This window comes from Sebastes umbrosus, chromosome 23, assembly GCF_015220745.1.
Source record: "Sebastes umbrosus isolate fSebUmb1 chromosome 23, fSebUmb1.pri, whole genome shotgun sequence".
NCBI classification, from domain to species: Eukaryota; Metazoa; Chordata; class Actinopteri; order Perciformes; family Sebastidae; genus Sebastes; species Sebastes umbrosus.
This window is the reverse complement of record NC_051291.1, coordinates 1311852-1336146: the sequence shown is the minus strand read 5'-3', so window position 1 is coordinate 1336146 and position 24295 is coordinate 1311852. Positions and strand designations below refer to the sequence as shown.

At 42.4% G+C, this 24295-nt stretch overlaps 1 long non-coding RNA gene across 1 annotated transcript in view; it reads left to right on the top strand.

The window, feature by feature from the left end:
* The window catches only part of LOC119482526, a 62409-nt gene that overhangs the window by 1247 nt on the left and 36867 nt on the right, over positions 1-24295 (top strand). The gene's annotated exons all lie outside the window — the stretch shown is intronic.

Genomic DNA, 24295 nt, shown 5'->3' with positions numbered 1-24295 from the left:
TACAAAATAATCTATAAACAAAAATAAACATGATATAAACAGATCCTCCATCATCATGGATCATCATGGTGCCATGTGCGTTTTTCTCCAGCAGTGTCTGATTCCAGGTGCTGTTCTGTTGCGCACATAGAAATAGAAAGGTGAAGTAAACAAGTGGGAATATCCTCCTGGGAGCCGAGTAAAAAAAAGTCTTCCAATTACTTTTTTTGTGTGATTTCCTTCCTATTTAGGGTTAAAAGAAAATCTTACAATTTAGGCTTTTTGAGCTTTATTTTTTATTTTGCAAAATGAACAGAAGTTTTTATAATTCACAACTTACACTTATTTGTTTTTATTATTTATTTATTTTTTATTTATTTATTATTAATATTTTTAATTTACTTTTTTTTTATTTATTTATTTTTTATTTTTTTGTATATGTTTAATTTATGTTGCTATCGGATTTAATTCATTTATATGTATACATGTAATTGTTTATGAAATTAACTCTGCTTATTTAATGGTGCAGTAATATTGTTATAGGGATGGGGGGGGTATAATTAGTTTATACAATTATTTATTGGATTTTGTAAAGAATGCCAATAAAAAGAATTTGAGCAAAAAAAAAAAAGAAACCACAGATTATGTCCGTAGAGTGATATTAAACCAAGAATACATTAAACTTGATTAAAAAAAAGCACACATGCCATATCACTGGAAAGCCCACGATGTCCTCTTGACAACACACCAGGGGTTGATAGAGTAGGTCAAAAGAGTAAGAGGAGATGCATGTGGACAAAATGTCCACTACAGTGGACACATGTCAATGGGCTGGGTCTCAGGAGGATATAAAGGCCTCGCTCTGTGTTTTGACGCTTAGCACGCCTCTCTCTCTCTCTTTCTCTCTCTCTCTCTCTCTTTTGTTTGACATTTACAGCCAAGTTCACGTCACATGAGTCAGTCTGAGGCTGCGTTCCAAACCGCATACTTTTTCTTTTTACTTTTAGTACGTACTGCAGCTGCCCACACAAAGTACGTACTACTGTTGCGTGCAGTATGCACACAATTAGGATATATTACTTTGTCATAACATTGCACCTTGAACTTTGACCCTCTTGCTCATATATCTGCTGTGCAGAGGATTGTGGGTCAGAATAGACAGAAAAAATACTGCATTTGACATACTATGTTTTGGGATATACCAAATCTTTTCTGGCATACTAAATAGTATGGTAGTATGAGTATTGGAGCGCACAGCCGGTCGCAAGAAGGTCAAAGTTTGTGCAATTTTATGATGAAGTAGTACGTCCAAATTGTATGCATACTGCATGCAACAGTGCTTTATAAGGGCAGCTGCATTACGTACTGAAGTAAAAAGAAAAAGTATGCGATTTGGAACGCAGCATGAGTCTCTAAAAATAGCTCAATAATAAACTTGTTCCTATAACTGAATGGGTAAGTGATGATGGTGCAAAGTGGGATTCAAAACGTTCCCAAACCTGACACTGTGCGTCAACGTGAGTGTGTCGCTTTTACGCGTCACCTGTTTTTTTGGATGTTGTGAAACGTGTCTCTACGAGGAGCTCCAGCTCCAGAGCTTCAATTATTTCATACACAAGCGAGCAAAACAAAGAAGAAAACCACCTGCCTGCTCTGGCTATTGCGCAACAAACACATAAACAACATTTTGCTGATTCATAACAGGGCAGGCACATCTGTGCATAAACACACACACGCACACAGAGAGAGAGAGAGAGAGAGAGAGAGAGAGAGAGGGTTCAAACAGCCTCTAATTTTGGCCGCAGTTTCAGTCTCAAGCAGTGGAGGGGAAATAATTCACTGTGTTAATGCAAGTGGCTCTTCCGGAGATGCTTTTCAGCAGCAGAGACTCTCAGACTGGGCCAACTGGAGGAAGCACCAGTTGATGTAAAAGGCTGAAAGGTATCTAGAAAATCTGACTGATCAGCAGGAAAGTATCGGAGAGGAAGGCCGTTAAACTCAGCTTTAGAAAAGAGCTTCTTTATGACATATACAGCTTATGGCACTGAGAGTACATGTCTCACATTTCACCCTCATATCAACGTCCAGCTTTATACTAATCAGTCCCTTTAATGCACCATCTATAAGATGCCTCGTCTTTCCTCAGCTAATCTTTAGTATGATATAGATGCCGTAGTCACATTTTCACCTATAACACCATACAAACACATTTACCATTCCATACTGAACCACTGCAGTGGGGCCGGAACAATTAGGTTTGATGACAACAGTTTTTAATAATCAATTAATTGTCATTTATAAAAACAAAAATGCCAAACTTTGTCTATTTTTAACTACTAAACTGTGAGGATATATTGCTCTCCTCAGTTTTATAGCTAATATGTTAGCAAACAGTTGCCTTTTTATAAACAAAACAAAATACAAAACTTATTTTATTTTACTTATTTTATGTAACTTAACGAATGCTGCGTACAACTTACGTAACAAACCTACTTATTTTAACCAAAACCACAATCTTTTACTAAGCCTATAATCCAGTACTTTTGTTGCTTAAACCTAACCAAGTAAACCAAAAAACTAAGTAAACCTATCCCGGAAGTTTATTTTTGAAAAGACACTCTGCATGTAACGAGCAGAACCTGTACGTTTCCTGTGAACATGGAACTTTATTTTGAAAAGACAATGCATGTAACGAGCGGAAACTGTACGTTTCACAAGAACACGGAAGTTTATTTTGAAAAGACGCTATGCATGTAACGAGCAGAAACTGTACATTTCCTGTGAACACAAGTTTATTTTGAAAAGTTAAAGAAAAAAATTATTAGAGCAACTTTAATTTACAGAATGAACACGTTTTTATTTATTTTTTTTAAAGTTATTTTTTGGGGGCATTTTTAAGCATTTATTGATAGGACAGTGGATAGAGTGTTGGAAAGGGGGAGAGAGAGAAATGACATGCGGAAAGGACCACAGGCCGGATTCAAACCCGGGTCCACCACTGCTAGGACTGAGCCTTGGCGATACATGGGCGCTCGCTCTACCGACTGAGCTAACCAGCCGTCCACACATGTTTAAGAACTCATTTAGTATTGAATTACTTGCCGTCATCATATAAAAACAGTGATTCTTCAGGTTTGGGCCTCTTCCTGAAAGGTCAGCAGTTTCCCCGCTTTACTGCCGTTGCTTCCATGGAAATGTCAGCGTTACATATATGGTGAAATATGTGCTTCAGAATCCAGGGACAGACGTTATGTAACAACAGGGAACTGATAAACACTGCGTACTCCAGTGTTTCATGTTATTACTGGTTCCTGCTTCAGTAGAAACTTGTGGGTTTTGCGTCACCTGTGAATTCACACTTCCGCCCTCTGCATCCTTACTCTGTGTTATCATCTTTCATTCCCTGGTAAACAAATCAAACACCACATGTTGCCCTGACAAGTACAACACGAGCTTTGCTTCTCCTCCAGCACTTGCATGATAATGAAATTCACAATAATCCTGCAGCATTAACCATTTAAACCGGCATTAATCCCGCCGTGTTTGGCCTTATTAGCCGAGAACAAATCCATCAGCCTTTTGAAGAGAACTTTCAGAGCTCTAAGCTGTTATTTCCGCACTTGAGAGCGAGCGTTACTTGGCAAACCTGTGTGCACGGAATTCCACCAATGAGCGTCTGATTAGTGACATGCCTGAAATGACTGGAGTGTGTCAGTCGGAGGAGTCCGGCGGTGATAACGCGGCCAAACTCTGTGTGTGCGTGTGTGTGTGTGGTTTGGTGGGTGCATCATGCATGTGCTTACTGAAGACACACTCCCCCATCTGCGTCACACAGGCTGTGCATGACGTCTGTCAGATGTTTATGCTCGCCTTGTCTCAACAAATAGATCCGTTTCAATCGGATATAAATGAGCATGTGTTGTTTCCTCTACCTCTTCTTCTTCTTCTTCTTCTTCTTCTTCCCAATTTATGCAGCTAACCCTCCTGCATCCTTCTCACTAAATCTCTTCACCAGTACAGAAACATCTTTGCTATATTTGTAGCCTCGGCATCAGAGGCTAATCTGAGAAATGAGCCCATTATTTTTTTTCTCCTCTGATGTGCTGAATAATTGAAGTAAATGGTGCCTCTCTTTTTCTGTGTGTAAATGATGTGCCTTCAATGTGAGCGTCGCTCAAAACAGCCAGCTGTGAAAGTTGTATTTCCGCTGGGGTTTTTATGTGGTCATAATTAGCAGCTCCCATGTGACTGGGTGTGTATGTGTGTGTGTATGTGTGTGTGTGTGTGTATGTGTGTGTGTGTGTGTGTGTGTGTGTGTTGAAGCTTGTATGTGTGAGAGCACGCCTGTGAAGCAGGGGTGTGCTTGTGTTTACATGACAGTACGACCAGAAAGGGAAGTGACGCAGGAGGAGGCAGCGGAGGGGCGAGAGCTGCAGACATTACACACCGCTGCAGAGGAGAGAGAGAGACAGAGAGAGAGACAGAGAGAGAGAGAGAGGAGAGGAAGGGGCAGGAAAACCACAAGACAGATAAAAGAGTGAGACAGGAACAAAGAAAGTAATGAGTGATCATATACCTCGCTGCTGCTGCTGCTGCTGCTGCTGCTGCAGGATCGCCGCCCTGCCTCCCTCCCTCCCTCCCTCCCTCCGCCGCCGCCGCATCCACCATAAACAAACACGCAGTCAAAAATGAGTCAGTGTCCGCGTAGGTTGGGCAAGTGCGCATTTGATTATGAAATGTGTTTACCCCTCCGCTACACTATAAAAGTAGTGACACAGGCTTTTGTTTGTCCAGAGCTTCGCCTGTTCCAGCTCCGAGCCAACCTCCGCCGGTTGCTATATCCACAGTCATCATCTCTCTCTCTGGCTCGCTGCCCCAGCAGACTGGAGCAGACTCCAACTTTCTTGGCCGTCAGAAGACTTTTCATAACAGCTTCGGTAATGGACACTCCTCAAATATTTCCTCAGCAAACACGGGGGGGCTTCCTAAGGGATGGAAAATGGACATGGGAAGATGGTTCTCAGAGCAGCTTGTGAAAGGCCCAATGAGCCGTCTGACAGAATGTATTATTTAGGGAAGTGGTGGACGGAAAATCTGCCAAAAAATCAGTTTACTCAGCGATTAGGTTTAGAGTGCACTCACCTTCGCTGGATGACATTCATATTGTTGAAACTGGGCTCCTCTATGGTGACTGAGCATCATAACGTAAAGCCCTGCTAGTGATCCAAGAGACGGCAACGTTCATTACACCCGAAAGAGCCAAACCTAAATACTATTCAGCTATTCTTAGAGCCTTACCATTGTGAGGCAAAAATGTCAACCTTTGGGTGTGGTGTTGTTGAGCAAAAGCTCCAGGGGTTATCAGAAAGGTTTATCCTCTTTGGAGCATGAATGTGCTGCATGAATACCATCTGCCCTGTTAGAGTATGACGTACTGTACATCCAAAAGTTGACATTTCAGCATGTGGCACTACATGGGATGTTCATAATTAACCGTTTAACCGATTAACGCTTTCTGACCTCCGATCTCTGGCTCGCTTGAGCGGAGCGGAGGAGTTGTAGTCGCACACTGCTACACCTACGTTCACAGCTAGAACGCCACCAACAACCTCACACTCACCGCCAACACACACACACGGTCTGTTGGAAACTCACTAAAGTTACACAGACTACGTGTGCGGCGGCGGCGGCGGCGAGCACGAAGCCTCCGGCAATGCTAGAGCTGCTAACGTAGCACAAACACACACACTGTTTGTTGGACACTCGCTAAAGTTACCCCGGACAGACACACAGTTGACAACCTGCTAAACTAAACTAAATGTGCAATGGAGACTTTTACTGGGAAAGTGGCTGCATGTCCGCGACACTACACGCAGCATCGTAGCTGCTAAGTTAACGCTCCCGGACGCTGAACTGGAGACAGTGAACGCAGCATCGTAGCTGCTAAGTTAACGCTCCCGGACGGTGAACTGGAGACTCCCGTCAACCAATATCTGTTGTGCTCCTGCAGCTGGTACACCGCTGCATGTGAGGCACAAATCTTGTCGGTTAACGGTTAATAATCGGTTAACGAGGGTCGGTTATCGGTTAAGAACATTTTTCAAAATGAGCATCCCTTGTTACTTAGTCAGTTAAGTTAAGTTAACGTCAACCACGACCGTTTCCTAACCATAACTAAGTGGTTGTGTTGCCTAAACCTAACTCCCTGTGAAAACGGAAGTTTATTTTGAAAGGACACTATGTATGTAACAAGCTTATATTGACGGAGGAGTACCCCGTGCGTTGGTCTCCGATGCCGAGGGGCACTGACCATATTTGGCGAGTTGGGAGTGAGAGTGTGTTGTAACCACGTGGTTACAACTGCGACTGTTTCACAACGTTAAATAGAACGATCATATGTCGTCATTGGTGAACGTAACCTATTCTGTCTCTTAGGTATGAGGACGTGTTGAAATTTCAAGCCAGCTTGACCAGTTTGACATACCATAGACCCCATGATCTAACATGCTGTGAGTATGGTATACACAGTACACTTGTGAAGTGTTTAGCTGCATTGCGTGCCTTCTTCGAGGTGTTGTGATAAAACTGTGAATGGAGCTGGTCTGGTCAGAGGTGAGCAGCAGATTGCATTGTTAAGCAGCCTGCAGCAGGATGGAGGGCGAGTTGGCGGGGAGAGTCTGGCCTGGCAGCGAGCTGCTTGGCACACACGGCGGCCTGGGGAGGACGTGAAATGAAACCTCAGCAGGGCACGGGGGTAATGGAGGAGAAAACTTCCCACGTCTTTATTAGAGAGAGGAGAGATGAGGGAGGAAAGACGGACAGAGGGTGTCCATATAATGAGATTTAAGTTGCACTAGTTGTCCTTAAACTCCACTCTGTGTGTTGTTATTTTCCTCTCGTTTGGCAGAGCTCTGCTGTACCGTCGGAACATCAGGTTTAACGAAACCTTTTCTGGCAACAGCCCTCCGTCCATATGTCTGCTGGTCATGGCAATTAAACTGTAAGATGGAGAAGAAGAAAACTGGTTCCGGGGGCGAGAAATAAACACAGAAATGTAAAGAGGGAGAGAAGAAGGAAAAAAGAGTCGTAGATGTGATTCAGCCGGAAGAGACCACAAGCTCCTGATAGATTTCACTTCAGGCACACAGAGAACACACACACACACACACACACACACACACACACACACTCTCCTTGTTTGCTTTGCTTTGCGTTCAGAACGAGGCGTTCGCATTGCAGAGCATGACCGAGAGAGCTCTGCCACCAGGAAGTGTTCACAGGAGCAGAATGGAGAGGAGAGATTCTTACTGGTTACATTTAGACCTTTACTCTGAAAGGACGTCGCTGCAGAAGGATTGAGATTGAGAACAGAGAGCTGAGGGAAATGTAAGAATAAGTTTGTTTTTCATTAACAAACGCTGGATTTCATCCATCTAACAGTCAGTTTTATAGTCATATTTAATGCAACTTTCTTTTCAACACTACAATCTTCCCTGTGGCTCGTGTAAATCCCATCTGTACTGTGTTTACACTTCCTTTTTCAGAGACGGAGGATTTTCCCTGCAAATTGGCAGTCGCCAATAGCGACCTCAGTAAATTAAAAGTTGAATTCATGAGCTATAATATAACACAAACCCTTTGCTCCACTCAATACACTCGGGGAGTTTTCACTGCGTCGGCCTTAAACCTCGATTATACTACCGAAAACGGACGCGTATACGAACAGCTGCAGAGACCACGGATACGTAGTTCTGTTTATACTGTCAGGGGGAACGATTTAATATATTGCGATACTGTAAGTAAGTCAATATACTGTGATTTTTTAAAAATTAAATTGTAGGAAAACTGTCATAGTATAAGGAAGACACCAGAAATGACCCGCTAGCTGTACATTATCCCGCTTATTACACGGCTACTTACTGAAGAAATCAATATTTTGACACAAAAACGGTCCGCAAGAGTCCGACATCAGAGCTGCACCCATAGCAACGGTCTGTTATACATAGCAACGGTCTGTTATACATAGCAAGAGTCCGTTATACATAGCAAGAGTCTGTTATACATAGCAACGGTCTGTTATACATAGCAAGAGTCTGTTATACATAGCAACGGTCTGTTATACATAGCAAGAGTCTGTTATACATAGCAACGGTCTGTTATACATAGCGACGGTCTGTTATACATAGCAAGAGTCTGTTATACATAGCAACGGTCTGTTATACATAGCAACGGTCTGTTATACATAGCAAGAGTCTGTTATACATAGCAACGATCTGTTATACATAGCAACGGTCTGTTATACATAGCAAGGGTCTGTTATACATAGCAACGGACTGTTATACATAGCAAGAGTCTGTTATACATAGCAACGGTCTGTTATACATAGTAAGAGTCTGTTATACATAGCAACGGTCTGTTATACATAGCAACGGTCTGTTATACATAGCAACGGTCTGTTATACATAGCAAGAGTCTGTTATACATAGCAACGATCTGTTATACATAGCAACGGTCTGTTATACATAGCAAGAGTCTGTTATACATAGCAACGATCTGTTATACATAGCAACGGTCTGTTATACATAGCAAGGGTCTGTTATACATAGCAACGGACTGTTATACATAGCAAGAGTCTGTTATACATAGCAACGGTCTGTTATACATAGTAAGAGTCTGTTATACATAGCAACGGTCTGTTATACATAGCAACGGTCTGTTATACATAGCAATGGTCTGTTATACATCGCAACGGTCTGTTATAGAGAAATTACAGACCGCAGAACGCCATGATTGACCAATCAGAATCGAGTATTCAACACAGCCGTGTAATAACGTTAGCTAACTGTACTGTGTTATTTCTGTGTATAACATTACTGAGTCAGTTCAGTGAATGACTTTTCTTTACTTGTGCTTCTGTTATATTACATTTTAGCACCTAGCATTATCCTCTAAATGTCAGTTGTGGCCACTTTTCAGTTTCTTTATGCAGAAATAACCACACTGTATAATAGCATCACATACATAGATGTAATAAGACGATGATATTTTATGCATCATTTAATACCCCAAAATGAAACTTTTGAAAAAAAAAAAACAACCCACTATCTTTTTACAAAAGGTCAATTCACAAGAAATAAAAAGCACTCTTGCTCAATTCAATACACTCTTTTTTTGCTGTTACAGCCTTGGTCTGGTACGATCATTAGTTTGTTAAACTTTAGATAGATATTACTGTTTGACATTACTGAGTCAGTGCTGACATTACGACTGACATTTTAGCATGTCACTGATTAACATTTCATTGTTTTTTATTACCTAAGTACTAGAAGGACCTCTGCCAAGGTCGTTTCCATAAAAATAATGTGTGTATCCACTTCAAAATGTAACGGGTTCTTGACTGGCTCATGCTGCACCCTTCCACCAATTTTCATGAGAATCGGGCCGGTAGTTTTTCCGTAACACTGCTGACAAACAGACCAACATGACCTCCTTGGCAGTGGTAAAAAACAGGAAGTAAACTCATTGTGCCACACCGGAGACATGTTTGTTGTTTCCTGCTTGTTGTTACGTTCACTCAGTGAGCTCGCCTAATGGTGGTGTCTTTAAAGAAGATTCATTAGACGTTATCCTGCTATAATTCTGTGGGTTTGAAGAATGCTTGGTCACTCAACATGACTTTGTAAAGATGGAGCGGGGAAAGAGCCATTTGGATGAGGAGCTATATGGATATTTAGGGATGCACCGATATCGATACCCGATACCAGTATCGGGTATCGGGTCCGATACTGTGCTCATGTACTTGTACTCGCAAAACGGCTCCGATACAACGGCACCGATACCACTTTACGCTGGGCCGGGATCCCACCTCAGCCGGCGTGCGCAAATGGAAGTGGGCCCACTTTCATTTGCGCCACAGGGTTTTGCTTGCACCCTCTGACTCGCGCGTGCGTTAGACTCCTTGGTCCGTGTTTCAAGACGGGTCGGGTGGGTCGCCGAGATCGCTGCAGACCCCTGGCGCCTTTTACGTGGGCCGATCCCCGCCCTGGCGTCCCTCCTCGGCGGGGAGAAAGGGCGCAGGGAGCCCTTTGTCCACGGTGCGGCGAGGTCCGGACGGGGAGCGCTGTAAAGCTGTGAGCCACCTTCGCCCCAAGCCTTTCCAAGCCGATCTAGAGCCGGTCGTGGCACACCGCCTCGTATGCGGGACTCCCCAGCCTGCCGTGTGTCGCTCACACCCTCCAGCTGGCTGTTAATGAGGGTCTTTTGGCACAGAGAAGTACTCGTATCAGTACTCTGTATCCGTACTTGGTATCGGCGACTACCCAAATATAAGTACTTGTACTCGGTCTGAAACAAAGTGGTATCGGTGCATCCCTTTGGATTTTAAAAATGAAGAGGAAAGACGGTGAGGATACCCGGCTGAATGAAGAGGAGTCAGTTAAACAGGAGATAGTTTAAGGGAACAGCTACAGCTCCACTAAGTAGGCCAAAGGCACAGGGGAGTGTCACATGAACCGACGCTGCTATGTTAGCCATTCTCCAGTGTCTTGTTCAGCCACAGATGGAAAGAGAGACAGAGGGAGGGAGAAGCGCTCAGCATGCGTCTTGTATCCCGTACTGCTTGATGTCTGTGCGCATGACACCCAAAACCACACCGCTGAAGAGGGCTGAAGTGCTCATTTCCGTTGGCCCCAGCCGGACACCGCGCTGACCTTTTTTTTCCCCTTAACCACCAGCGCTGAAGGTCAGCAAAGTCTGGGAATTCCTCCGTGCTGAGTGGCTGGCGTCCAGACCTCTTATCTGAGGTCACCGGGGCAACAGGAAGTTCATCCTGGTCCCGGCAGTGTCTCGGCAACAGCACCATGGCAACAAAACTCTGACCGCGGACTCTCTGTCTGTTTACCGCCTGGCATGCTCTCACCACCTCCTCCTCCTCCTCCTCTTCATCCCCTAGACACTCTCTCACACCCGTCACCCTGCAAGCCCACTAAAGTGCGATACATCCCCGAGGCAACAGAAGGGATGGCGATGGCGACACCGGCCCTGAAGGGGAGTGAGAGAGTTGGGGAAACAGTTGTGAGGTCAGAGCGATGAATAGAAAAGAAGGGAGAACAAAAAACAAACCAATCGATGCCGCTGACACGGCTGTATTTGCTTGTGGATTTATTCCTGTCTGTTTGTACATCCGTTTCTGGGAGAGTTTCTTTGGTCTGTCATCTGTCTTTGTCCAGCACAAGGTGGAGGGCGGTGGGGGGGGCGGCACCAGTTTCCCCAGCGACTGGAACCAAATAGACCGGCCGTACCAGTTCGCTCTGCAGGAGGAAGTGCCAGGGTTATGTGGGGATAACACAAGATCTCGGGTTCCTGCGACAGCACACACAGAAGGCTTTTGATTTCTCAGAAAGCCTTTTGATATACAGGCCCGGTGGTGTTGCTGACATCGTAGCGTGTTTGTTTCACATATTTGTTCATCCCTCGTCGACCACATCCACCTCTACACGTCGATGAGCGGTGCAACAGCTCCCCTCTTCCTCACTATGGCTTTTTTACGTCACAGTGACTGGCCTAGATTGTTGTAAATGGACCTGGAACACTTGCCGTTTATAGCCTTTCCTCGTGCCTCTCTCCCTGATGTAACAGCAGAGCACGACTTTCCCAGAAAAAAAAAAAAAAAAAAAGTTCTGCTGCCCTTTTCCTAGATGCAGAACAATAGAGAGACAGGAGGTTTGCTGCTTTTACAGGCCCGGACCAGTTCTGTTTCCATCACGCCGGGTATTAATACCTCCGCCAGGGAGGTCATGTTTTCGGTTTTTGTTTGTCTGTTTTCTCAGTAGGATTGCGGAAAAAGTACCGGCCTGATTTTCATGAAACTTGGTGGAAGGGTGTGGCACGGGCCAAGTACGAAGCCATGGTATTTTGGAGCGGATCCGAATCACAAGGCGGATACACGAGACATTTTTCACTTTCATTAACATTGTGAGATATAGGGCAGATAGATAGATAGATAGATAGATAGATAGATAGACAGATAGATAGACAGATAGATAGATAGATAGATAGATAGATAGATAGACAGATAGATAGATAGATAGATAGATAGATAGATAGAAAGATAGATAGATAGATAGATAGATAGATAGATAGACAGATAGATAGATAGATAGATAGATAGATAGATAGATAGATAGATAGACAGATAGATAGATAGATAGATAGATAGATGGATGAGATAAAATCAAATAGAATAAAGTAAAATAAAATAAAAAATAAGATACTTCTTTTTCTGTTTTTTAGCTTACTTTACCTTTTTTATTTTACTTATCTTATTTACTAATTTTACTAAATGTATCTTACTTAATTGTTATTCTTTTAGGCACTGGTGCTAGAAATAGTACTTTTCTTTTTATACATTTGAACTTTGTTGTAATTTTGAACAATCTCTGGCACAAGAATTTCCTTTGGGATTAATAGAGTTCGATCTTATCTTATCTTATCTCATCTTAACATAAGCACAGCAGTGAAGTGACAGTGTGCCAATGGTCGTATCCATAGGATAAAATAAGAACTACACAGACGGAGCTACTGGAAAGGCTGCCACTCTCGTCGGCGCCGGAAGTAACGAAAGGCCTCGGCGGAGTGCCCTTCTAGTTCTTATATTATTTCATGCTTTTTTATAGCAATTTTATTGCAATGAAACTCTTCCAGTTTAGCTCGACAGCCTCTGTAACACACACTCACACATGCACACCAACTCAAGCGTTGTTTTGTGCCAAAAAAAAGCCGCCACACAGGAACAGAGAGCGACTTTGTTCACAGCAGCAGCAGCACACACACACTCATCACACACTGTTGTTCACACTCACTAAATGATGGCACGCACACACACATGAGCGTGCTTACTTAATGATCAGCTATAGCCTTAGCTTATAGCAGATAAATATGTATCAGTGTGTAGGCAATATGTCAGCCGATAAGTCAGAAGAAACACCGGTTCTCCTTCCTTGGACCACGTTTGGTCGGTCCTGACCGCTGCAGACCGGGAACATCCAACAAGAGCTGCAGTTCTGGAGATGCTCTGACCCGGTCGTCTAGCCAGCACATCCTCACGCTGACCCATTTGTTCTGCTTCCAACACAAAGTTCAAAATGTTCACTTGCTGTGTAATACATCCCCCCCACTGCCAGGTGTAACGAGATAATCCATGTTATTCACTTCACCTGTCGGTGGTCACAGTGTTATGGCTGATCGGTGTATACTGAGGTGGCAGCTGGGGCGGCTGGATTCGTGTTAAATCTGCTCGGAGGGTGCGAACATAAAAAAGGCCGCTCCATCTCAAAGTCCCGTCTGAATTTCAGCCCCGGTCCGCCCCTTGATCTGGATCATGTGGCACGCTGGTGTTTTGTTTTTTGTGGGCACACCCACAGTTGTTTTTGTGGCTACGCTGTCGTCTGATGCAGCATTAGTCAGCCTCTTGTTTCTCATGTTTGTTCTCTTGTGGGAGAAGGAAATTACTAGCCTCGTTGTCGCTATCATGCTCCTCTGAACCGCCTCAAAACCAAGTCATGAGGAGTTGTTTTTAGTGTTTGTGCATACCTGATCGGAGGAGCTCACTTTGTTACCGAAATCTCACATTATTGATTGAATACGTCGCCTCTCAGCCTTCCTCTCTCTCTCTCTCTCTCTCTCTGTCTGGTCTCTGTCCCTCCCCTCCAACCCGCTCCTTCCCTGTTCCCACGGCAACACGTGGCTATTGGTTACATAACAGCGGTGCTCGCGGCGTGTGTGTGCATGCGTATGTGTGTGTGTGTGTGTGTGTGTGTGTCACTGTGGCCGCCCTCTGGCGCTCGATGAAATCAAACACGGCAAAAATATGCAGCTTTCAGGACTTACTGGCCTTCAGGCTCATAAGAGTGCATTATTGATAGTGTTAACACTGATTGCACCCCGGGGGCGTAAATACACCCTGCTGTGTGTGTGTGTGTGTGTGTGTGTGTGTGCGTGTGTGTGTGTGTGCAGTCTGCTTCATTTCCACTAGATGGGAACAATGTGCAAGTAACCAAAAAAACAAGGTGTGCTCATCATGCCTTAACGTCCGTCCAATGAGGCGTTAGCTGAGTGATGGATGATGGGTAGGATGAGTCATGTGTTAAGCCTCTTTAGGGCCTGAGCAGCGACGACGTCGGGCCAGCGGCGAAGGGCCTACTGATGCTGTAGTGTTTCTTCTTTTCCTCTCAAATGAATCGCCTTTTTGATGACCTTAACATGCTCAAAAAGTTGTAAAACTTGGCATACTTATCAGACGTGGTGACAAATTTTATATTTTAAGGGTCTCGGGTTTGGCTGTTCCAAAATGACTTGCTAGCGCCCCCTAGAAAGTTGGAAAAATTGAGCCCCTCGCTCCGGTTTCAGCTACATGTGTGAAATTTGGCAGACACATGTAACATGTGGAGACGCACAAAAAAGCCTCTTGGAGGTATGCCCAAAACTAAACAGGAAGTCAGCCATTTTTAATTTAATGTGCGATTTTCATTTCACATTTTTAGCGTTTTATAGGTTGTGTACTTTAACGAACTCCTCCTACAGATTTCATCAGATCTACTTGAAATTTGGTCAGGACCATCTTAAGACCTTAAGGATGAAAAGTTATCAAAATGGTGAGTTTTCACTAAACGACCTGACCGTGGCATGGCGGCGATTTTGAGCCATTCGCCATGAAACAGGAAGTTGTTGTAACTCAACTGTACATAGTCCGACCTGCCCCAAATTTCTCAGGTATGATAAGGGTCTAGTCCTGAGGACATTTACATGGAAAAATAGACTCTTAGCCCCGCCCCAAGACGTTAGCCACACCCCCTTTCATAACTCGTTAACCGTTTGTCGTAGAGTCTTGTGGCAGGCGTCATTGCGCTCATCGGAGTTCCAGTTTCATCGTGCCTGGCTGCGTCAGTCGGCATCCCGCCAGTACCCCCGACGCACGGGAAGGTGCGAGGGCCCGTTCATCGCTGCTCGCAGCTTTAATTCAATACGTGTCCTTGCTGTTGTTCCAGGTTTTGGATGGGGATCAGTGTAATGATTAAATAGTGTGTGTGTGGGAGTGTCAGACGACCCACACACACACACACACACACACACACACGCACACGCACACAGAGCCATGTCCTCAGATCCCCTCTAATGGCATTAGGCAGGCCTCGGCAGGGGAGGCCGAGCTGCTGTTGATTTCAATTAGAGCAGTGTCAAGGAGCGATCCCACGCAGCGGCGGTCGCCCTAATTGAGCTCATTTCATATTCATGAGGGAGAAATAGAAGCGATAAACACTCGGCCTCGTTAAAATATGTGGTTCTTAATGGATGTTAAGCCTGTGTTTGTAAATGTGTGGAAGAGGAAAAGGAGGAAGATATTTTTGGTGGTGCTGGTGAAGTGTTTACTCGGGAGTTTATTTGCACAAGTGAGTGTGTGTGTGTGTGTGTGTGTGTGTGTGTGTGTGTGTGTGTCTGTGTGTGTGTGTATGCAGCACCTGCAGTAAGCGAGCTCCCTTTACTCCGGAGCCCTCAGGGCGGCCTCACAGGAGGAGCTGCCGCCGGGCACGCGGCGTTGGACCGTGCAGCGAGGCGGTATATAGAAGCCGTTACTCAAAGCTGTTTTTTATCTTTACAATCCGGCAGGTTCTGCTCACGCCACCAAAACCAGCCTCAATAAATCCAGAGCAGTAACTGCACGTCATGTCCTCAGAGCTGCCAAACGACCACCTTCCTCACAGTAGAAGGAACTGGGCAGCTGTGATCAGGGCTGAATTAACCCACATGGGGGCCCGGGGAAAAAAAGGCAGTGGGTTCCCTAATCAGCTCCCCATAGGGCTGTCAAAGATAACGCAATAACACGTTAACGCAAGATTTTCAGGTTGTAGCGGCTCAGTTTTAAAGCTAAAGTGAAGATACTGGTATCATATGAAACTAGAAAAACCTGATGAATCCATCGGTACCAACCATGTCATACTAGCTGGTAGTGAAGGAGGTTAAATAACGCTCCAAACTTACGCTAAATTTTAGCGAGGAAAAACCGGCATGGCCATTTTCAAAGGGGTCCCTTGACCTCTGACCTCCAGATCAGTGAATGAAAATGGGTTCTATGGGTACCACACTGACAGCTGTTGTTGCCTGTTGGGCTGCAGTTTGCCATGTTATGATTGGAGCATATTGTTTTATGCTAAATGCAGTACCTGTGAGGGTTTCTGGATCAATATCTGTCATTGATTTGTGTTAATTGATTTACAATAATAAATATATACATATATTTGCATAAAGCAGCATATTTGTCCACTCCCATGTTGATAAGAGGATTAAATACTTGACAAATCTCCCTTAAAGGTTCATTTTCAACAGATAAACAATCCCGATAAACTATGGACATCAATTGCTATTACATGATTTATTGATTGACAGCCCTAAAACAAGTATGTTTGTTACGTAACTTCCGTTACTTAAGAACAAAACTATGGTAAAATAAGTGTTTGCGTCCACGTTGGTCTCCTGGGTGAAAGTCCTGTGTTTGTTTGACCTGTCCGACCTCCCGTCACACCCGGCATACGCGGACTTTCTCGCTCTTTATTACACGGCTGTGTTGAATACTTGATTCTGATTGGTCAATCACGGCGTTCCCCGCTCTGTTGTTTCTTTATAGCAGACCGTTGTTATGGCTGCAGCTCTGATGTCGGACTCTGGAGGACCGTTTTTGTGTCAAATTATTGATTTCTTCAGTAAGTAGGCGTGTAATAAGCGGGATAATGTTCAGCTAGCGGGTCATTGTTGTGAAGCTGAAAGCCCGCTGCATCTCATACAGATGCTGAAGATTGCCTCGGTAAGTTGCTATCAGATGCCGAGGGACGTTGATGAAGCGTTGGGAGTGTAACCGCATAAAGAATCTATCTAAAAACTTGCCATGATTTGGAAAATGGTGTGCCATAATGATTTGCTGTTGATGGGCTGTATTGCTGTATCACTCAATAACAGCAGAGTTCAGCTCCGGATGAATCAGCTAAAAGTTGGTAAAATTGGTTGGTTAATGTGTAAACACTTTTCCTCGCTGCACGGTGTGACATTTCAGGCGACGTGTGACTGGCTGCTATTTATTTTTCGTATCACTTCCTCATGACGGAGAGCTAGAGAGAGAGAGGTGGCTGTGACCTGTGAGCTGTAACAACCTGCTGCCAGGACCATCTAACCGGAGTCACGGTGACACTGAACCGGGATAGAAACTCTATGACTGAAGAATATAGAGAAGAAGTGAAATGGGCATACCCACACACATACCTAGAAGTTATATAGTCAAACGGAAAGCAAAAGTTCTGACGTGTTAATCTCTTCAACGTCTTCTTGATCTCGCCACGCGATTGGCTCTCTGAATCGGCCTTCAGTCCTCCTGGCAGCCTCTGATTGGCTCGGATCCACAGGTTTTTCTCGATGACTCAGTCCCCCTCCGAGAGGCGAAAGCGCTGCCTCTTATGGCGTGTTTCTATAGCAACCGGGCAAGGGGGGGAGGGGGGGGGGGGGGAGGTCAGGCGCCGGTGAAACGCATAGGAGCCATTTCCTAATAAACTGGGTTTTATTGTCTCTCTGTCTGTTTTCTGCTGTGTGAAATGTAAACACGCCTTAAACTAAGAGAGAAAGAGGACAGAAGAGAGGGAACCGGACACGGAGGGAGAGAGTCTATAACGGCCTTCCTTTCTCTTTCACACGTGTTGCATTCACTGTCCTCCAGCTTTATGAGAGTTGCTCTGTCTCACAGACGATGTATGCACGCTAAGTGAAATGTACACGGCACACACAACTCTGTACGGCGCTCTGTCGAGAGCAAAACCGCTTTAAAGGTCCCATATTGTAAAAAGTGAGATTTTCATGTGTTTTATATTATAAAGCAGGTTTAAGTGATATATAAATACTGTTAAATTATCAAAACGCTTAATATATACGGAGAAACACACAGACCCCGTATTCACAAATTGTGCGTTTGAAACAAGCCGTTAGGATTTCTGTCCATTTGTGATGTCACAAATATACAATATATAGATCATTACACGGTTTTAAACGTAAACATTCTAAATGTGTCCCAGTTTATTTCCTGTTGCAGTGAATGTGAATGACATCGGCTGACAGGAAGTAAACATGGACCCAAGCTGTTGCCTAGCAACGCAATTCCGTTGAAATGCATTAAAACAGAGCAATTCAGACAGGAGGGTAAATACAGCTACCATGGCGTTCTAGGAATTGTTTGTGTTTTCACAGTGTGTTTTCAGTTCATGATAGTTAATTATAACCAATTTATCATTATTTATTTATGTTTATTTTATTATTTTTCTATTTCAATTTTTTTTAAATTTTTAAAATTGTTTTACTATGACTATTTTATTTAATTTGTATATTTCTGTTCGTGTTCTGTTCGTGTTGTTCGTTGAGCGATCACGTTGCTTATTTTACACATCAAGATGTTAACAACAGCAATCATTTGGAGTTTTGTTTGTGTTCAGCTCGTGGATGTAGCTAAGACTAACTCTCTTTTAGCTCTGTTTTTGGTCTCCACCACATCCTGAGGGAAATATCTGTCCCTTTTAGCTGCTAAATGCTCCACTATGTTCACCAGCTAGTTGCTAACTTTGTCAGTCTGAAGTTTGGTGCACAAGTGGGTCATCAATGAGTTACAGAAAGAAAGCCAAGAGTAAGTGCAATTTCGGTTGTAGCAAAAAAAAGCAATTAAATTTCTGTCGGACTTAAAGTGTACCTTGAAGCAATATTTGATCTTAGTCATAATGCTGTGAATATTTAGAATACTTTTGCCACGTACTATATGCAGGAGAAGAAGACTTTAATTTCTCTCCGTGGGTGTCGGATGATTGACAGGAAGTAGAGCGTAATGTAATGCAGCGCTGATATGAAAACACTCAACCGAGGAAACGATGAAATAATGAGAAAACAGAAAGTTGACTGATGGACCGTCCCGCTCCGCTGATTTTCAAGTCTATTTGTAAATTGTTTTTTGCCCCTATGATCCGCTAAGCCTCGTCTCATTTAGCTTATTTTCTCATTTTGGAGAGGTTTTTATTTTTTACCTTTTCTTTGTGAGTCCTTTAAATGCTAAATACAAGAAAAAATCACCTTTAAGGTAAACGGTACATGGAATAAATAGTTTCAAAGTATTAGACATCTAAATTTAATTCATAAAACACCAAATGTTGTTTATGTTTCTCAGCATGCTCTTAAATGAATGATTTTAATTACTATTTAATTATTTATTTATTTAGATGTAATTGGCTTGTCCCCTAATCTTGCAAATGACTTGACATTTGTGCTAATTACAGACATTTAAGACAGATTATATTAATGTCTGTTTGTATAGATTATGACATAATTAAGGTTCGTTTTATGGGATGTTTGTTTGCTAGTAGCTCTTATTGCCTGGTTGGATGGATTGGGAAGGTTGCGTTGCACACGCCGGTTTTGTTAAAACATTTAAAAACAAAAATGTATTTATGACTTCTGAAGTATTTATAATACTTTGTGTGAGACAAGAGTACAGAAGTGACACATTATTGTACTCAGTGTTTAGGACGTATATAATGTTTTAAAAGTTCAGAATCTCCGCTATACAGTAGGGAGAGTTTTGTGAGAGAGCCCTCACATAACGACATGTTAACAGATTCATTCTTGAACAACAGGAGTCCTGACTAAAATAACGGATATCTCGCATAATCTCTGGCGATCAAACGTGACTTTAGTGTCAACAAACATGGCGGACGACGAGCAGGAAGAAGTAGCGATGTTAGTTTTTACTTTGTACTGAAAATAGAGGAAGGATGGCTGGATGAAGTCATGGAGACACGTTGAATAAACACTTGCGTTGTTGCCACAAATCAGCACGTTGGTCCTCCGTTTCTGAGCTCCATCTTACTACGACTTTATGCTCAGCTTGGTTCTCAGTTGGCTGTCATTCTTTCCAACGTGACTGCGTCATCGGCTGTCCTCGTGGTTCCCCGCACACAACAGGTTTAATATTTACGATTTGAAACCGGTGCGGCCAGGATGGACTTCCGAGCCGATCGGGGGATGTAAAAAACACTCGTAACACACCACAGGAATATCTGGAAAGATCATCTTTAGAACCATTAAACAGTCAGGGTTTGCTGACGATTGTCGGGGCGGGGGAATCGGGCACAAAATCAACTTGATTCTCGTGTAGTGTGTTCCCGAGATTAGTTCTTCATGTTACGACCAATCAGTGAGTTAATAAGATAAGATAAGATAGAACTTTATTAATCCTGAAGGAAATTCTTGTGCCAGACATTGCTCAAAATTACAACAAATTCAAGTGTATAAAATAAAAAGTACTATTTCTAGCATCAGTGCCTAAAGGAATAACTATAAAGTAAGATACATTTAGTAAAATGAGTTAATAAGATAAGTAAGATAAAAAAGATTTTAAAAAAGTAAGCTAAAAAACAGAAAAGGAAGTAATATTGAACACAATGAACAATGATGTTGCACATGATATTGATATTATATTTGTTGTCAGTGTCCGGTGTTTTCAGTTGTCCTTCCTGCAGAAGATGGAGGAGTTATAAAGTCTGATGGCCGCTGGTAGGAACGACCTCGAGGTGCACCTCGGTGGTCTCAGTCTACGGCTGATGGTGCTCTGGTATGACTCCAGTGTGGCGTGCAGAGGATGAGAGGCGTTGTCTCTAATACTGATGAGAGGCGTTGTCTCCAATACTGAGTACTTTCCTCAGCAATAAAAGTTGTGACCAAACACATTTTCACAGGTCACACAAGAACCACATCTCTTGTCTCAAATCCCTAAAATACAGTATATGGTGTTGGTTATATATATATATATATATATATATATATATATATATATATATATATATATATATATATATATACGTAGTGCAGTGAGCCTCCGACTGAATCATAAAGCTGAGTGAGATATCAGGACGGTCCGAGGGGAAGGCTGTGAGTGGGAGTTCTTCTGTTGGTCCTATAACCTGCTTGGAGTTATTTCATGAAGGTGTATGTATGTCTCCTCAATCTTCCAGCTCTATTTAAGATTTTCTTGATGCCTGTGAACAAAGTCCTCTGGAAGTGTCGGCCTGTGAGCCGGTTTCCTGTCAGAGTAGAACAGGTAACTTTGCCCGACTCGCTGATCCGCCCCCGCTCCGCTCCCAATCCTGGCTTGATCATCCGTCAGGTGTGTTGCATGTGTTGTCAACAGGACCTGTCATATAGTCTCGTCTGTATAGTCTCGCTCTGTTCTCCCTTTCTTAAAGTGTTTCTTTCAGTTTCAGAATTAGCAAAAGGTGACCAGTGACCGGAGTTTCTTTTCAAACAATGAATAATCAGTAATAAGCCGTCATGAACAGTCAAGTGTTCAGGATGCGTCTGTTCACCAAGCCCTCCAGGAAGGTGGTGTGTGTTTGTGTAGGGTGTCCATCTTTCCTGTATATTAGTTTTTAAAGTCCACTTTCCTAGGTATTTTCCTGCAAATCCTGCAAAAGAAGGGAGAAAAAAAAGAGGCTGTGGCTTTGACGTGGCCAATGTGGGTGAGGCATTCCTTTGTGAAGCACTCAGGCAAATTTCTGGTGAATTCCCCGAAGGATTGATTCAAGGGAAACTTCTAAGGGTTCCTGGGAAGTCCTCAGAGCATTAGTGGGAGTTCTTCACAGGTTGTCAGAGAGCTGGGGGATTTCTCCAGCAGTTTACCGACAGACGCTATTTAAACGTCACCGTGCACTAAGTTCATTTCTCTTATTCGAAGATGGAAATATCAAATGCGTTGTACTTTTTGCTGTAAATGCAATGACATCATTCCAATGTGTCCTCCGACTATCCAGCTGCATGATCCACATGGGGATCCATTCAGACCGGCATTTATAACAGTGAAATATTGGAGAAGCAACTGAAGCTGCTGCGGGCATCATCTCTGTTTTTACACGACTACTACCCAGTCTATTTTCTTTTTGAAAGGTTGCATTTCAAATGTCGGCGCTACGCAGCCCTCCGACAGGTAAAAACAAGATATTGTAAACATTCTAAAATAAAGTATTAAGTAGGCTTAGAGTCGTCTTTTTGGCAAATTATCTTGTCTATCAATGAGTTTTAAGTCGGGTTATTAGTATAATACAGAAATGTACAGCCCACTACCATTATTATGGAAAGCGTAATATTTGCTAGATCGATATAAGTATATTAAATACCAGGAAATAGCATCCACAAAGTATGATAAGGACCCCGGGTAACACTTTATAAAATGGTAAATTGATAGCGAATTAAACTTAGTTAATAGTTGTTTTACTGTTAACAAACAACAAAATGATAATTAATAATGGTTATGGTTAACAGTTTATCAGTTAATGATTAAGATATTATTTGTAAACCTTTTATAGAAATTGTTTGCAAAACATCTATAAATATTATATAGATATAGACCAGATATTTGTCACTTTGTTAATGGTTAATAAACATTATTTTGGATGTCATCTATACAAGTTATTTAGATAGATAGTTAATATTTTGGTTAATATGGTTAATTACTGTTTTTTGGTCCATTTATCTATGTAATGTTTATAGTCTAGATGTTTTACAAATTATTTCTTTTTTCATATTGGTAATCACTAACAAATACTTCATAATAAGTTATAATATGTGCAACAATAAACTGATAATAGTTTACTAATGTAATCAGAGTGTAATTGTTATTGTCTCCTATCAGCTATGATACAATATAGAATTTATAAACTAATTATTTCATATTACACAAACTAATGATAAATTAACAGAAATTATAGCATTACTAATAATTAGTGAATATTATTAATTATTATAAGTTTAACTTATTTAATTAACTTAATTCATTATCAATTTACCATTTATAAGTGATGGTTATTGTTACGGATGTGTATATTCGAGGTGATCCCGGACGAGCCCCCAATTGTTACGACCCCCCTTAAGGCTGGGGGAGGTGGGAGTAAAATGAAAAGTAAATCAAATGTTACCGAACCTCTGATTCAATGAGCTCCACCCACTTCTGAAACTAAACCTACCTTCTTGTTTAAATTAGTTGTTCTTGTATTTTAGTCAGTGCTGATTCAAGTTGGAAAATTAATTAAGTACATTTTTTTGGCTGAAGCGGCATCCTTCAATACACATCAATCACGACAGTACACGTTTTTTTTAAATCTCTGAATAAGCGTTGGAAAATGCAAAACTGAACAAATGTGTGCGGCTAATTAGCAATGAGTAATCTTTTATTTGTGCGCTTGCATTTTGAATTTGAAAGAATGTAGTTTGTTTTCCTTTCAGAATCACACTGAAGTTCTCCTATTTCACTGGAACATTGTGAGAAATGAGAACAATAGGTTGACAGAACAATAGGTCTTTGTTATAATGTTTTGATATCATCGTAGTTAGAAACCTGTCCTCAGAACATCTCTAACGGTTGACTGAGCTCACATTCACCTCATCGATCTGGTAATTACTAGTTAAACCACACTAGCAGAGCCGACGCCTGCCTGGCTCTCTGAAAGTACCTGACGCATGATATGATAATAATAAACCTTCATTATCAGCTCTGTTTCTTTCTCTCTCTGTTAATGTGTCATCAGTAGACCTTCATCATCATCATCACAGCGCTGCGTCCTCTACTGATGTGAAAGAAAAGAAACTGATGGTTTTTCAGGCAGGTTTCGTTTCACTCAGCGAGAACTGAGATTGTTGAATTTGGTCACGTCAGGGTTTTTAGAATCTGGAATCAACGCATGAGGAGTTTCAGTTTACGTCAGTGCTGACATACACACACACACACAAACACACACACACTAACACACAAACACACACACACACACACAGAACATGGAAGTCTTCAATCCTTGGCTGCACGTCTCAAGTCAGATCTTAGTCTCATGTCCAGTTTTGAAAAAATAAATTCTGTTGGTATTGGATTATCTCGGCGGTCTTGGACTCATCTCATAATTAAAAGTACATGTTTAACAAGTATATCATGAAATATTAGATGGTGGGATGTATTATCATGAATTGCAGACTTGAGGCATTTCATTATTCTCAAGTGAGATTTTAAATATCGTTTTTTTTCCCAATAAAAACAGAATAACTTTTTTAGTAAGAACCGTTGATTATGAGAATACGTTGAGCTGGTAAACATATCAGAGCATCCAGAGGATGGAGGGAACATTGGTCTCACATTCGCCAGGTGGCCAAAAACACGACTCCAAATGAATGCTTATGTTGCTCCATGTCTGCTGGACGAGTAAAT